Genomic DNA, 15100 nt, shown 5'->3' with positions numbered 1-15100 from the left:
AAAAAAAAAAAAAAAAAAAAAAGAAGAAGAAGAAGGAAGAGAGAGAGAGCCGGCCGCTAGGAAGCTGAGCATTGAGCCTGTGGCTCAGTTTTACCTCTGGTGGACTGTATGAGTCTGGACCTTCCTGAAGGCCTACTGAGAACACAAAGGATGCAGGACTAACATATTTTTTAATTAAAAAAGAAAATTTTGTTGTTGTCTTTTGAGACAGGGTCTTGCTATGTTAGTACAGGCTGATTTTGAACTTGCGGCAATCTTCCTGCCTCAGCCTCCCGAGTGCTGGGATTACAGGTGTGCACCATCATGCCAGGCTAGGACCAACATTTAAAAAGCGTACTTTGAAAAGAGCCCCTGCTCCAAGCTTCATGCCCTCCCTGGAGAGGCAGGAATTATTACAGTTTCCAGTTCCGGCTGGGTCAGGATGAAGAAGTACAGTCATTCCATTATATTTCCTTTCCATTCATAGATTTATGCCAGAACGTGAAGCATTTGGGAAGACAAGGGTAGGCTGTGGAAATAAATGCACAAGGACGTCATCCGTGCAGTTTCTTTGCAAGAGGTGGGTAGCGGTGACTCATCTGACGTCTGATAAGTGACATTTGATCAGTGAATGGCTTACGGTGTGTCGTGGGCTGTAACAGTTTATCACAGGTGTTTCACTGCTCCTATTAAGGCCTTTATAAAATATCTAATATTCCAGGGCTGGGGATTTAGCTCAGTGGCACTGCGCTTGTCTAGCAAGTGCAAAGTTGGGAGTTCAATCCCCAGCACAAAAAGAAAACAAACAACCTAATATCCAGAGAAAGGCAATCATGAGGGCCCAGGGTTCCTCACCATCTCCTGAGCGTTGGACGGTGATTCTGGACAACAACTTTTCACCAAAACTGGTAGGTGGATGCTCCCTGGTTCATCTGCTCCCATTTTTGGCCACCAAAGGAAGCCCAGTTTGGTTAGCTTTTGCTCACAGGCCTTGAGCTCCATGTTCATGGTTTTCTTTTGCTTTGCTTTGTCTCAGGGCGGCTGCAGATTTTCTACAAGGAGTATTCCTCTCTCTCTCTCTCTTTTCCCTTCCTTCAGGATGGCGTGGGCAGGTCAACAGGAAGACAGATCTACAGCGTGAAGAAATTCGCCCGCAGACGGCCAGAGACAAGTGAGATGTGCATCAGGGATACAGCATTCCAAAAAGCAGCATATTTAGGGAGTGGCTGAGGGCAGGTGAAGAATGAGAAGACTATAACCGGGACGTCCGCTGATCTTCACAGTGCAGACAGATCTTGTGTCAAGGATCAAAGCCAGCCTTCCAGGGGAGAAGAGCACATATGGCTCGGCTAGAGGTTATCACTAAGCAGGAGAAAATGCTTTCAAGTGAACTCAACACACCACGGATCACTTGCCATAGCCCCATTTCAGAGATGTCAAAACTGGGAGTGTGTGTGTGAATTTGTCTTGTTTTGTTTTTATTTTTTGAGACAGTCTTGCTATGTACTTTAGACTGGTCTTGAACTCACTATGTACCCTAGGCTGGGTTCAAACTTGGGTGATCCTCCTGCCTCAGCCTCCTGAGCATTGACATTACAGATGTAGCAACACACCCTGCAGTGAGTTTAAATTATAATCATGAATCATTAAGTCCAAAAAACAAAAAAGTGAAAAAAAAACAGGATCTGTCTACAACTCTTCAGAAACAGCTGCAGAATTCTTGCAAACTTTAGACAGGCATTTTTTATTGGTATATGCTGTATGAGGAATTGAACACAGGTCTTTTGCATTGAACTATATCCCCAGCTGTTTTTAAAAGTCTGAGACAGGGTCTCACCAAGTTGCTTACTTGCCCAGGCTAGATTTCAACTTGGGATCCTCCTGCTTCAGTCTCAGAGTGGTGGGATGAGAGGTGTGCCTCATTATGCCTGGCAACATTTAAATTTGGGTGTGGGGGAGGTTATTCTGTTTTGTTTTGCTTTTGGTCCCAGGGATCAAACTCAGGATCTTGCGCTTGAGAGTCAGGCAGTGGAACCACTGAGCTAAATCTCTGGCCCTTGTTTTGTTTTTTTGAGACCGAGTCTCACTCTATATATAGTGCAAGCCTGCGTTGAACTCACTATGTAACCCCGGATGGCCTTGAACGCACGGCCATCTTCCTGCCTCAGCCTCCCAAGTGCTGGGGTTATTGATGTGCACCACCACACTTGGCTTTAAAATCTTTTAAGGGGGTGCTGGTGATTTAGCTCAGTGGTTCCACTGCCTGCTTCTCAAGCACAAAGTCCCGAGTTTGATTCCCAGCACCAAAAAAAAAAAAAAAAAAAAAAAAAAGTTTCAAGGTTATCCAACTGGCCAATTTCAAACAGCACAGAGACTCCGTATTTTATCTATTTCTTTATTTTTACTTATACTATGATTCTTAGATTGACCTTAGGAAGCATGAGTAGGTCAACAATTTGCTTACTCAGTGGTTATCAGGGAGAGGATACGAACAAGGTGATTTTCAAATAACACATCAAGATACCAAGAAAATAGCCCCAAAGCTAATGAGTAAACTCAATATGAGTTTTCCAGAAGATAATTTACAGTTGGGGCCATGACTACACAACTGTGCTCTTTACGGACTCTGAAGAATGAATTAGGGGTGAGTTTAAGGATACGCTTTTTCAAAAACTTTGGATTCATTTCAAACCTGCAGCAAAGACAAAAACTAAAGCAATCTGCCTTTAGCATTCCCAAGAAACAATCATTAAAAATAATAGTAACAGAGCCAGGGGTGGTGGCGCCCACCTGTAATCCCAGCACTCGGGAGGCTGAGGCAGGAGGATTGCTTCAAGTTTGAGGCCAGCCTGGGCTGCACAGTGAGTTCAACACCAGCCTGAACTACACAGACAGACCCTATCTCAGAAAAGACAAACAAAACAAGATTGTGAAAAGCTTCAAAATGATGAGATTGGTAACCGTGGTGCTTTGTGTTTCCTCACGTTCCTGTGTGACTGACGAGGATCCTTGCAGACAGGATCAGGGTAAAGACACCAGGGACCAGCGGTTCATTTCCCACCCTCTCCCTCCTTCCCTCCTTGAAAGCACAGCAAGCAGCTGAAGCCATGAGGAGCCCCTGCACCTTGGAGAGCGGCCTCACAGGAACCAGCCTCGGCCCTGGACTCCCAGCCTCCATTTCTGCTGTGCAGGTTGCCCAGTCTGGACTCTGTGTGGTAGGTGGTACCACTGATGCAGCAACAAAAACGACTCCACTCCATGAGGGAGAAAGCTCCTTTCACACAGGAGACCTTGGGAAGGGCCCTCACTCCGGCTGTTTTCTCCATCTCACAGGTAAGAGCACCTGTGCACAGCAGGGCAGAGATCTGAACTCAGGACACTGATTTCCAAAGCCCAAATCCCCAGCTGTCAGTGCCGAAGTGAACTGCTCACGTCCGAGGACTCCACAATATTACACCTCATTTAATGTTCAAGGTAGTTCTGTTTCTTACCTTGCCAAGGGAGCCACGAGGGGGCATCACCATGAATACCCCTTTATCAGGATGTTTCCAGTGAATAGACCAAATTTGACGCCGAAAGGCCAATGTTTCTTTCATTTAACAAGAATCCAGAGATTACTGGTTCCAAGGTGGCTTCAGAAAATCACAGTACTATCAAGAAACCAAACCTCTCCACCCTCCCATCCCACTGCTTGATTCCTATTGGTGTGCTCCCTAGCTGAGTGTCCTCATGGTTACAGGACGGCTGCTGTAGCTCCAGCACATCCTCCTACAACAATGTCCAAAGCAGGAGGTTGGGTGTCTATCTCTGAGCATCCATCTTTATAAGACAGAAAAAGTTGACTAAAAGTTTCCTAGTAGCTTTCCTCTTTTGTCTTTGTGGCCAGAACTGGATTACACGCTTGCTTCTACAATAATTGCCAGCAAGTTCTAGGGTGGGTAGGATGGTGGTGTGAGTGTCATTCCTCCAGTGCCCACTTCCAGATAGCTGAACAAAACCTGAAATTTGATATCCAAGAGGAAAGGAGGAACGGCAGCTGGGGAGGAGAGCAAGAGTATCAGTCACAGTCTTGTTATCTTTCTCTTGAGACGTGGTAGTTCAGGTGGGTCAGGCTGGTCTCAAACTCCTGGCAATGCTCCTGCCTCGATTACTGGTATGTGCCACCATGTCTAGCTCGGGAATAATACACGGGAAGCTGGGTAGCTTTCATTGCACGAGGAAATCCCTGCCCCTCCTACTGCATTGCTCCATGTTCCTCACATTTTCAGCCTTAAAACTGCCTTGCTGTTGCCAGTGAGATAAGCTGAGATGCTAAACTGTAAGGTGTGATTCTTCCATCACCAAAATACTCCTGCTGTGAAAACAGCCAATTACAGATGAATTAGCAAGGCTAGCAGCTCTGTTTTAACTAGTGCCCAACAGCAGTTGCTGAAGATGAAGACAGATCAATTTGGAGAGCCTTAAGCTGAGGAAGAAAAGGGCATGAAATCAATTTGTATGTAAATTGTTCCCAGGCAGAACCTCCCAGAAGGTGAGGGCTGTCCTCATCCCTCGCAGTCTCTTCTGGGATGAAAATTCTTCCTGAGACCATTTCAACTACGTAAAAGTAGCTAAACAATGGATGTCAGGAGCTTAGCATCTAGGTGTGGAAGCAGAGATGCCACCTCGTCTTCCTGGTGTGGAGGGAATGCGCACGGCTCTCACTGAGCCCTCCAGGTAGACCAGTTGGCCCGTCGGCCCACACCCCACCATCCAACCCTGGAGAGGTCATAATTTAAAGTTGAGAACGGACTTGGTGTTACCATCTAGTTCACAGCTTTGCATTTTGTGCGATCTTCCTCTTAGGATTTTATTTTTTACTTAACTAAAACAAAGAGCTTATGATTTTAGGCAGGTGATGATCCTGACAGCAACAGCTAATGTTTCCAGTGCACCAGCGACAAGCCTGGCATTACTGGAGTGCTTTACTGGGTGGAACAAACACCATGACCTGGGTTGCTGGGATCACAACGCCTCGACTTAGATCCCCGTCAGGTCCATCTTACAGACACAGAATGTGAACTTTAGCAGGGGTTTAAGTAACAATATTGGGAGAAGAGCTATGCCTTCATTGCAGCTCTATCACAGGCTGTGTAACTGCAGGGAGTTGAGTTTTGATCTCCGAAATGTATGTCTAAGCCCTACTGCCCGCTATCTGCGAGTGTGATCTTGTTTGGAAGAACAGACTTAGCACCTGCAACTGGATTAAGGCTTGTGAGAAGAAATCAGCCCGGACTACCCAGTGATAAATGTCCTCATAAGGAGAGGAAAAGATGCAGCTGTGAGAAGGCAGAAGCGGAGCCCGAGTGACGCAGCCCCACGCCAAGGGGGCCTGGGCCCAGCAGCGGCCGGAAGAGACAGGAGGGGGTTTTCCTAGCGTGGCCTGCGGACTCCTCGATTTCAGACTTTGTTCTCCACGACTGTGAGAGTCCAGTGTTGTGCGGAGCTATCCAGTCGGTGGTGACAGAGTCCCGGGAAATGAGTCCTTTAATGTGAGACAGAGGACAGGGCCACCCTCAGGAAGGGGCAGTGACGCCTGGAGATACCTTTTGGTTTCCACAGACTGGATGAGCAGGGGTGGAGGGACAGAGACCCAGGACCCTGCTAACCCTACAGCACAGAGGCCGGCCCTGCTGCAGAAGGGTCAGTCTCCCTGACGCTTCCCGGCCGCCCTCCCAGGCAGGGGTCAGCAAGACTTTTCCTATTTGGCAGATGAGTAAACTGAGGCTCTGAGAAATGATTTCCCCAAGGCCTGGGAGCCAGGAATGGGAGAGCTGGGCTCTGAGTTTTTGCTTTCTTTCCTTTTTAAAAATAAAGATACATTTATTCAATGAAAAGAATTGCCAAGATTGCTTTAAAAAGGGTTGGGGGGGCAGGGGGAAAGAACTGATGATGTAGTTTAGTGGTACAGTGCTTGCCTAGCCGGTGTGACGCTTGGGGCTCAATCTCCAGTACCACCAAAAAAGTGTGTGTGTGTGTGTGTGTGTGTGTGTGTGTGTGTGTGATAATAGCCACTGTTAAGTGAAATGATGGTATTGGTAGAAGTGACCTCTTTTTTCCGTCCTGAGGATGGAACCCAAGGCCATGAGCATGTTAGGCAAGTGCTGTACCACAGAGTGAGAGCCCCAGCCTAGCTGTGACTCTTGATTTAACGCCTTCTTGGTTCATCCAACAAAAAGTCAGGAATCCTATGATTGCAGTATATTTCTGTGGGAAATTCTACTGATCCGAGACATCCACAGTTCTCTGAGAACCACAGGAGAGGCCTGGGCGGTTTCCTCTAACACCGTGGGTGTGTTTCTGAGGTAGGAGGGCCATCATCAGCCCTCGGGACTCTAAGAACTCTTCTTCTAAGTCCTGGTGAGAGGTGGACTAGGGAGCTGCGCAGGGTCATACTGTAGAGAATATGTAGTAAGGAAGAAATAAAAACGGCTTGTATAATACCAGATGTAAAGAATTAAGCACACTCAAATTTTGATAATGTTACACCTACATTTAGTTCATTCGTTCATTCACTCCTTCATTTGTTCATAGAACGACTATTCTTGGAGCCCACATTAATGCGGCTGACATTGTATCTGGGGTGGAACAATCGGACCCTGTTACTGTGGGTCGGTCACTCACGGGCAGGAAGCTACAATGATAAAAGTCAAAATCTCTTGACTGGGCCAGGGCTTCTAATCACTTTCCATGTATTTGCTTATCTACTGTCTTAACCAATAAGGTAGGTACTGGGGTTATTATTCATTTCTTTTCTTTTTCCAGCGTTAGTGAGGTTTACAGGATCCATCTTACAAACAAGAAATTAAGGTACAAGGCTTCATGCACTGTCTGAGGTTATGGGAGAGGCAGGATTTGAGTTCAAGGAGTCTAATTCCAGAGCTCATGCTTCCTGAACCGCCTCTCTGTAGGGAGGTGTTAACAGGTGGTATTCCTTGGGTACATTTTTCACCTCTCAGGATTGCCAAGAACATTCCTGGTGGCATCAGAGTCCCTCAGCAGTATGATGGAAAGGATTTTGTTTTGTTTTGTTTTTACCAAGCTGGGGATTAAACCCAGGGCCTCATGCATGCTAGGCAAACACTCTACTGCTGAACTATGCTGTACTCTGAAAGGTCCTATTTTCATGATTCTCAACTACAGGCGAAAAGACTGAGTTTTAGAGATATTACATGATTGTGCCCAAGCACGCAGCTTTGATTTTTTTTTTTTAAATTGAGACAGGGTCTCACTATGTAGTTGAGACTGACCTGGAACTCACTATGTAGCCCAGGCTAGTCTTGAACTCACAGTGATCCTCCTGCTTCAGCCTCCCAAGTACTGGGATTACAGGCATGTGCCACCACACCCAGCTCAAGCACACAGTTTTGAGAAGGTATGATCTTTGCTATTAGTGATCTGGACTCAAATCCTGGCCTTGTCATTTTGTGTCTGTAAGACTTTAGGCAAGTTAATGACCTTGGGAAAGTCATTTAAACTTTTTGAGGCTCAGCTTGCTTAACTACAGAACAGTCCAGAAACCTACTGCATGGGTTTGTAAAGAAGACTGAAACAATGCAAGTTTAATAGAACAAACTACAGGCTGTGGACAAAAGCCCAAGTAAATCCCACCATCCACTGCTTTGGCTGTGAGCTATGAATGGTTTTCACATTTCCAAATGGTTGCGGGGGAAAAAAAAACAGAAGAAGAGTATTTTGTAACACAGGAAGATGATATGAAATTCAAGTATCAGATGGCATACAGTCTTCTAGGCACTGGGCCACCCCCGCTGTTTTTTACACACTGCCTCGGCTGAGTGGCAGCCACAGACCCTATGGCTGGCAGACCTGAAATATTGACTTTCTGGCCCTTTGCAAAGTTTGTTGACCCTGGATTAGATGATAAATGTAAAGTCCATTCCAGGTACTCAATAACTATTACTATAAATAGCAACCAAAAGAACGATACATCTGAAAAGTTCTATAGCTCTGATGTCAGTATTTAAAATTACAGTGAAATTTGCAAGCACTGGTTATTATTTGGAGGGAGAACAAAGAACTTTTGTGATTTTTTTGAGTGATTAAAAAGTCCAAAGATACAGGAAATCAACCCTTATTAAATAGAAATCTAATAGGAACAAATAGTTTACATCCCTCAAGTCTATTATCTCTACTTCCCCCCAGTTGTCCGCTCTTATCACCTGCAAATATGTACATTTTAACCCTTGTTATAAATAAGCATTTTTATAGTCTTGACTTTTTTTTTCTTCAGTGCTAGGGGGTTAAATGCAGGGCCTTGTGCATACCAGGGAAAAGCTATCATTGAGCTACCTCCCCAATCCAGTCTTGACGTTTTTTAAGACTGTAGACATTTAAACATTCCATATGATTTAGTCCCAAATTATAGGAAGTCTCAGTGTCCAACAGGGGACAAAAAGGAAATGATTTTAGGCACATTTCACATTCCGGAAAATCACATCCAGCTCCTACAAATGAGAACTATGAAAACTGTGTAGCAAACTGGAAGAGGAACTGAAATTTATAGTTGATTATACAGCACCCATATTTTATAGACTTCTTTAATACAGAGTCACCATTAGAATGAATTCCACAGGGCTGGGGATTTAGCTCAGTGGTTCCAGTGCCTGCCTCACAAGAATAAGGACCTGAGTTTGATCCCCAGTACCACCCCCCCAAAAAAAAAAGAATTCCACAAAAATGTTAATACAGATTTATCTCTATATCAAGGGGTACTTCTAAATTTTCTTTATTGCATGTTTCTATATTTTTGTTTTTAAATACTGACAAGATATTTTTTTCCATATTTTTATGTCAGGAAAAAATATGAAAAGAAAATGGCAAGAATAACTAGAATTTTATCATCATCTGAGGATGAATTTTATCATTTCATCTGAGGAAATGTATGTTTAAGAAAAAAAAACTGGTGGTTTGGGGCAGGTAGCCCATTGGTACAGTGCTTGCCTAGTATGCATGAAGGCCTGAGTTTCCCAGAAGCAGAGGGAATAAAAAAAAAAAAGAAAAAAATACTATAAATGAATACACAAAACAAAACTGGTTCATAAACACTAAAATCAGATAGGCCATGTTAGCTCTCTGTTATAATTTTTGTTGTTGTTTTTTGGTACTGGGGGTCAAACTCAGATTCCTATATTTGTGAGGCAGGTGGCGGCACACTGAGCTAAATCCCCGGCCCCTCTGTTATAATTTTTTAAAAACTACAAAACTCTAGGGCTGGGGATTTAGCTCAGTGGTTCCAGTGCCTCCCTTGCAAGCACAAGGACCTGAGTTCAATCCCCAGTGCCAAAACAAAACAAAACAAAAAAACTACAAAACTCTACTCCCGCATGGTGATGCATGCCTATAATCCTAACACTCTGGGAGAAAGAGTACAGTTTGGCATTTTAGCAAGACCTTGTCTCACTATGTAGTTGAGACTGATGTGGAACTCACTATGTAGCCCAGGCTGGTCTCGAACTCACAGCGATCCTCCTGCCTCAGCCTTCCGAGTGCTGGGATTACAGGTGTGGGCCACCACGCCAGGTTTAAAAAACACAAAATTTGAAAAAGAGCTGAGGTGTAGTTCAATGGGAAGGCTCTGAGTTCCATCCCCAGTTCCCCCCTTAAAATTTTGTTACTTGTCCCTTATCTTGAGGTGTTTTTTATTTTTAAATGATAAAACTTTATATTTTTGTCACAGAAAATTTTACATTTTTCTAGGACAACACTGTATAGCAAATAGAAATTTTAAATCAGGCTTCCATTCCACAACCTCCATGTTATCTTGGTAATGTTTTTTTTTTTTTTTTAACCAAATTACAAGAATTTACTGATTGCATATTTTTAAAACAAAAAAATCTAACTCGAGTTACTAGTTTGACAAGTGTTGGCCAACACTGGAAGCGAGAGGAATGTTTTCCTAGTGGCCTGATGCTGTACTTCTGAGCTGAATCAAACCCGTTTTTCCAGCTTAACAGTAATCTTTTAATTATGCTAATAGGAGTGCAACACAAATATTCTGCCAGGAGACAAAAGTCTGACTAATTAAGCCTCCCAAAATAGTGATTTTTTTTCCCATTCAGCAAGCATGTCATCAGCCATGTGATAGCAGAGTTAAAACTTGCTAAGACAACTCAATAAAAAAAAAAACTTGCTAAGATTTTTGGACACGATAAAGGACTTTAACATCCGGCTGAATTAAAAAAAATTTATTCTTTTATAACTGTTAAAAGGCATCCCATGCTCACATACTCTATTTTAGCACCTGGATGCATTTTTATCAGTGTTCACAGATAATCCTGATTTTCTGATGACTCGCTTGAGTCAAGGGTTGGTGTTTAAAAACGGAAGTACACAGAAACGTACATTAAAACGTTACAGCTGTTATTACTGACTGGGTGGTAGAATCTCTGTGGTTTTTCCATTTTGCTTTTCTGCATTTTTCTAATGTTCTATGAACATATACTATGTTTATAATAGACTAAATGAACAACATTAAAATAAAATAAACAAAATTCACCTAACGTTTAAATCAGTCAGCCACTCCACATGGGGAGTATAGGATAGCTCTTCACATTCTCCTATTTACAAGAAAAGGCCTGAAAGCCAGGTAGCAAAACCAACTCAGTCTATCCCAAACATTATAGAGTGGTTGATAAAATAAGCTCAAAAATATGAAAACATTCGGTGAAGTACAAAATTTTGACATTAAAAAGTGTTAAGAACATTATAGATAGCTTTTTTTTTTTTTCTTAAATTAAGACAGGGTCTCACTGTGTAGTTCAGGCTGACCCTGAACTCACTATGTAGCCCAGGCTGGCCTCAAATTCACAGCAATTGTTTTGCCTCAGCCTTCCAAGTGCTGGGATTACAGGCGTGTGCACCACCACACCCAGCCCAAGTTTTCTTATTCTGAGTGAATGCCCAGGAGTGTGGCAGAGGCCAGTTTTGCCCCCAGCTGGACATGTGTTCATCAACAGATTTTCAACTGTCTGTATGTCACACATCGAGAAAGCAACTGTAATCCATGATAGTGGGTGTGCCTGTGGGCTGATAATTTTATTATGGGCACTAAAGTTTAAAATTCATTAACTTTTCAGTGCTGATACACTTACCTCCCTGGTACTCCCCCCCCAAATCAAACTTTTCATGTGGCATGGAATATTATTCCTCTTATATTTTTATCCATTATCATATATATATATATATATTTGGGTACTGGGGATCGAACTCAGGTCCTTGTGCTTTAGAGGCAGGCAGTAGAACCTAAATTCCTGGCCCATTATCTTATATTTTTAACCATTAAAAAATATAAGCATCAATCTCACCTGCTGGGTGGCAGAACAGTTAAACTCCTAGGAGGACAGTAACGTAACACTTTTTCAACTCTGGGGATTAAACCTAGGGCCTCGCACAAGTTAGGCAAGTGCTCTACTACTCCAAGCTACATCTCCAAGTCCTTTTCTTATTTTTCATTTTGAGATAGGGTCTTGTTATGTTGCTCAGACTGGCCTCAAACTTCCAATCCCCTGCCTCAGCCTCACGAGTAGTTGGGATTACAGACATGAGTCACTGGGTCCCTACATAAATTTATTTTTAAAAGGAAATCTGAGAGATTGGTACGACTCAGTGACACAGCACTTGCTTGATATTTGCACGTGTAGGGCCCTAGTTTCCATCTCTAACACCATAAAAAAGAGGAGGGCTCTATTTTATCATCATCCATAGAAAGCTCAGTATTAGTTACTGTAAACAAGGTAATGCTACAAATAAAGTTTAAAACATATTCTAGTAAGCACTCTAACTTGCTAAGGGCTCCATACCTGAAGTCAGCTGTCCCTTTGTTAAACAAGGGAAATTAGTAAGTGTGGAAAGGTGTTAAGGATCTTTTAGCACCAAGCAAAACCTCTCTCTTTAACATCCTCTGAAAGAGTGAAGGCGAACCTCTGGGGCGTGATTTGACGCATACTCAACGCTACCTAAATTATGTAGTTTATTAACTAAAATAGCCTCTAGACCACACTTGGAGCCCATTCCTCACTTTGGGAAAAATGCCATTTTCCATGGCCAAAAGAATTAAGATGGTCCTTTCATCCAAGGTTTTCTTCATTTTTTCCAGGAGTGGGGATTGAACCCAGGACTTGTGCGCTGAGCTACCCCCTACCACCTCTTCTAAAATGTTTCATTTTGAGATAGGGAGACCCTAATTTGCCCAGGATGGGCTTGAATACTCAGCCTTCTGCATCGACTTCCCAGGGTGCTGAGATTACAGGCAACTTCAGTTGGTATGCATTGGACGAAGAGCAATTTCACTGTTTTGAACCAAAGTTTGGTTACCAATAATTTACCTAAACTTAAAATATGGTCTGTGAATAAATGCAAGGATATAAAAGCTCACCGGATGTATCTAAAAGAACAAAAGGAAGGCTTTTTTTTTTGTACCAGGGATCGAACTCAGGTCCTTGCGCTTGCGAGGCAGGCGGCAGAACCACTGAGCTAAATCCCCGGCATAATAAGGTTTTCTTTTAAGGACAAATGGGAATTCCTAATTAGCTGTTCATCTTGTTTAAGGGAGCTATCACATCTATCATTTGGCTTAGCAAGTTTATCTGCTACCTCATTTCTCTGAGTTTTTGCGTTCCTTTCATATCCATTTTCCTGCTTCAGTGCCTTTAAGACTGAATATATTGTCTGTGAGAATTCTCCTCTGTTTCCATTTTAGGGTCAAAGAATGTGGTTCCCTCCCCACCCCAGACAAATGAGATTAAATAGCTATTTAAATTTGGTGTGCAGTTTAACCAACATTTTCCACTCTCGTTTCTGCTATTGTTTAAAAGCAAAGTTTTGTCTTATTCCCCAGCATAATTACTACTTAGAGGTCTAGGTTGTAATTTTGCTGCTATGTCAATTACATCACTTCAGTCATAAAGCCAAGCAAATTGTATTTATTTCCTTCCTCTGCCTTGGAAACTGATTCCTCCTGAAAAGTAAGTCAGAAACTAATGAAAGCAAGACCCAGCTCCTGTCCCCACCTCATGGATCCGATCTAAAACCCATCCCCAGGGGAAAGGACAGACAAAAGGGTGCAATACCAGCCGTCATTCTCAGCTGTTTCTGACGACCTAGCGACCAGTCTGTCAAGTGAAAAATACTTCCTTGTTTAAAGTCATAATAACATACTGTGTGTAGTAATAACACAGTGAGTTCACGTGACTCAGATTCCAGAAATGACAGAAAGTGACGGCTGGGCAGCATGCAGCAGCAAGAGGGGACTGCTGTACAGCAGGTCAGGGAAAGTCCTGCCAACTGCGTGGCTGGAGATGAACTTCATTTTTATTCCTGGCTGAGAAAAGTTGTATGACAGACATTTAGCTTAGAGGAACACAGACGTCCCCCTTAAACAGTGCCTTAAACAAGATAAAAGTTTATTTTCTTTTGATTAAAAGCTATGTAGGTGGTCCAAGGCTGGTAGGACCCTGGCTTCTCCCCTGGATCCGCTTTGCAGACCACACTGACTGCGTGGCTCGGGATGGCAGCAGCCAAGCCCTGGGCAGCAGACAGGCAGAGAGGAAGAATTAGAACGACAGCGACAGAACGCCTCGCTGGATTCAGCTGAGCTTCGTGTAAATCACTCATTCATTCATTCAACTGCTGAATCCAACAAGTATTTACTGAACTCCTACTACGTGGCAGGCACTGCTCTGAGTGACAATGGTAACAGAACCAGCCATGGGCTCCACAGAGCTCACTTCGTAGCTGGGAGAGACCACGCAGAGTAGACCAAAGCAACTGAACTCCAGCTGTCCACTGAACTGGGGACTCTAAAAACTCGCAGGTGAAATCCTAACTCGCAGTGTGTGTTGTGTTTTACTGTTTTGTTTTGTGGTGCCGAGGATCTAACCAGAGCCTCACACGTGCTCAGCACCCGCTGCACCCCTGAGCTCCTCACTGTGGCACACTATCTGCCTGAGGTCACAGAGCCAGTGCAGGGCCAACTACCTGCAGGCCAGGCTGTGCCACGTGACCCCTGACAGTGCTCCAGGGAAGCCCCCAGCAGAAGGCAGAAGTTCTGCTCCGGACAGTGGAGTGAGTGGCAACTATCCTTCCTGGTCTTTGAATCTTGGCGACAAAATGAATTTCCTTTTGTTCTTTCATTTATTTATTTTTGTTTTTTTGAGACAGGGTCTCACTATGTAGTTGAGATTGACCTGGAACTCACTATGTAGCCCAGGCTGGTCTCGAACACACAGTGATCCTCCTGCCTCAGCCTCCTGAGTGCTTGGATTACAGGCGTGCGCCACCACCCCAGCTCCCGAAATGATTTCTGATCCAACATCTGAGTGGATCTGTCCTCAAGGGCCAGGATGGGTGCACTGGGATTTGATGATGTGGGGGGCCGCATCCAGACCACGGCGCCCCCTTCCTCTATTGACAATGACTCACAGGCTGCCACCCTCACCATATGCATTTTCACAAGCAAACAGGGTGTTTTACTTTTCTTAATGGTATTGATTTTAGTATTTATAAATTTTATACTTTTTTAATATTTATGAAATTTTAAAATTTAAAATATCTAAAACTGAGCTACAGAGCTACAGTTTTTATTAGCCCCCCCACCTTTCTTTTGAGACAGGGTCTCGCTGTGCAGTTCAGGCTGACCTTGAACTCACTATGTAGCTGAGGCTAGCCTTGAACTTGATCCTCCTGCCTCAGCCTCCTGAGTGCTGGGATTACAGGTGTGTACCACCATGCCTGAGCCCTATTTTTTAATGGGTCAGTGATGAAATATTTGTTGGGCCCTGATTCCCATTTTTCCATAAGCCCCGTGGTTTTATTATGCAGTTTTATATAGCATAGTGAATCTTGAGTATGAATGTGCAGCCTTATGGAACTGACTGTATTGCACAATGAACAACATACTCACTGTAGAAAATATAGAAAAAAGGGCTGGGGATTTAGCTTAGTGGTTCCAGCGCCTGCCTCACAAGTGCAAGGACCCAAGTTCGATCCCCAGTACCAAAACACAAACCAAAACAAAAAGAAAATATAGAAAAAGGTTAATAAAGGGGAAAAAAGAAAAAGGAAA

Source organism: Fukomys damarensis, unplaced genomic scaffold (assembly GCF_012274545.1).
Source record: "Fukomys damarensis isolate Sample0158 unplaced genomic scaffold, DMR_v1.0_HiC HiC_scaffold_22, whole genome shotgun sequence".
NCBI classification, from domain to species: domain Eukaryota; kingdom Metazoa; phylum Chordata; class Mammalia; order Rodentia; family Bathyergidae; genus Fukomys; species Fukomys damarensis.
This window is presented reverse-complemented; position numbering follows the sequence as displayed.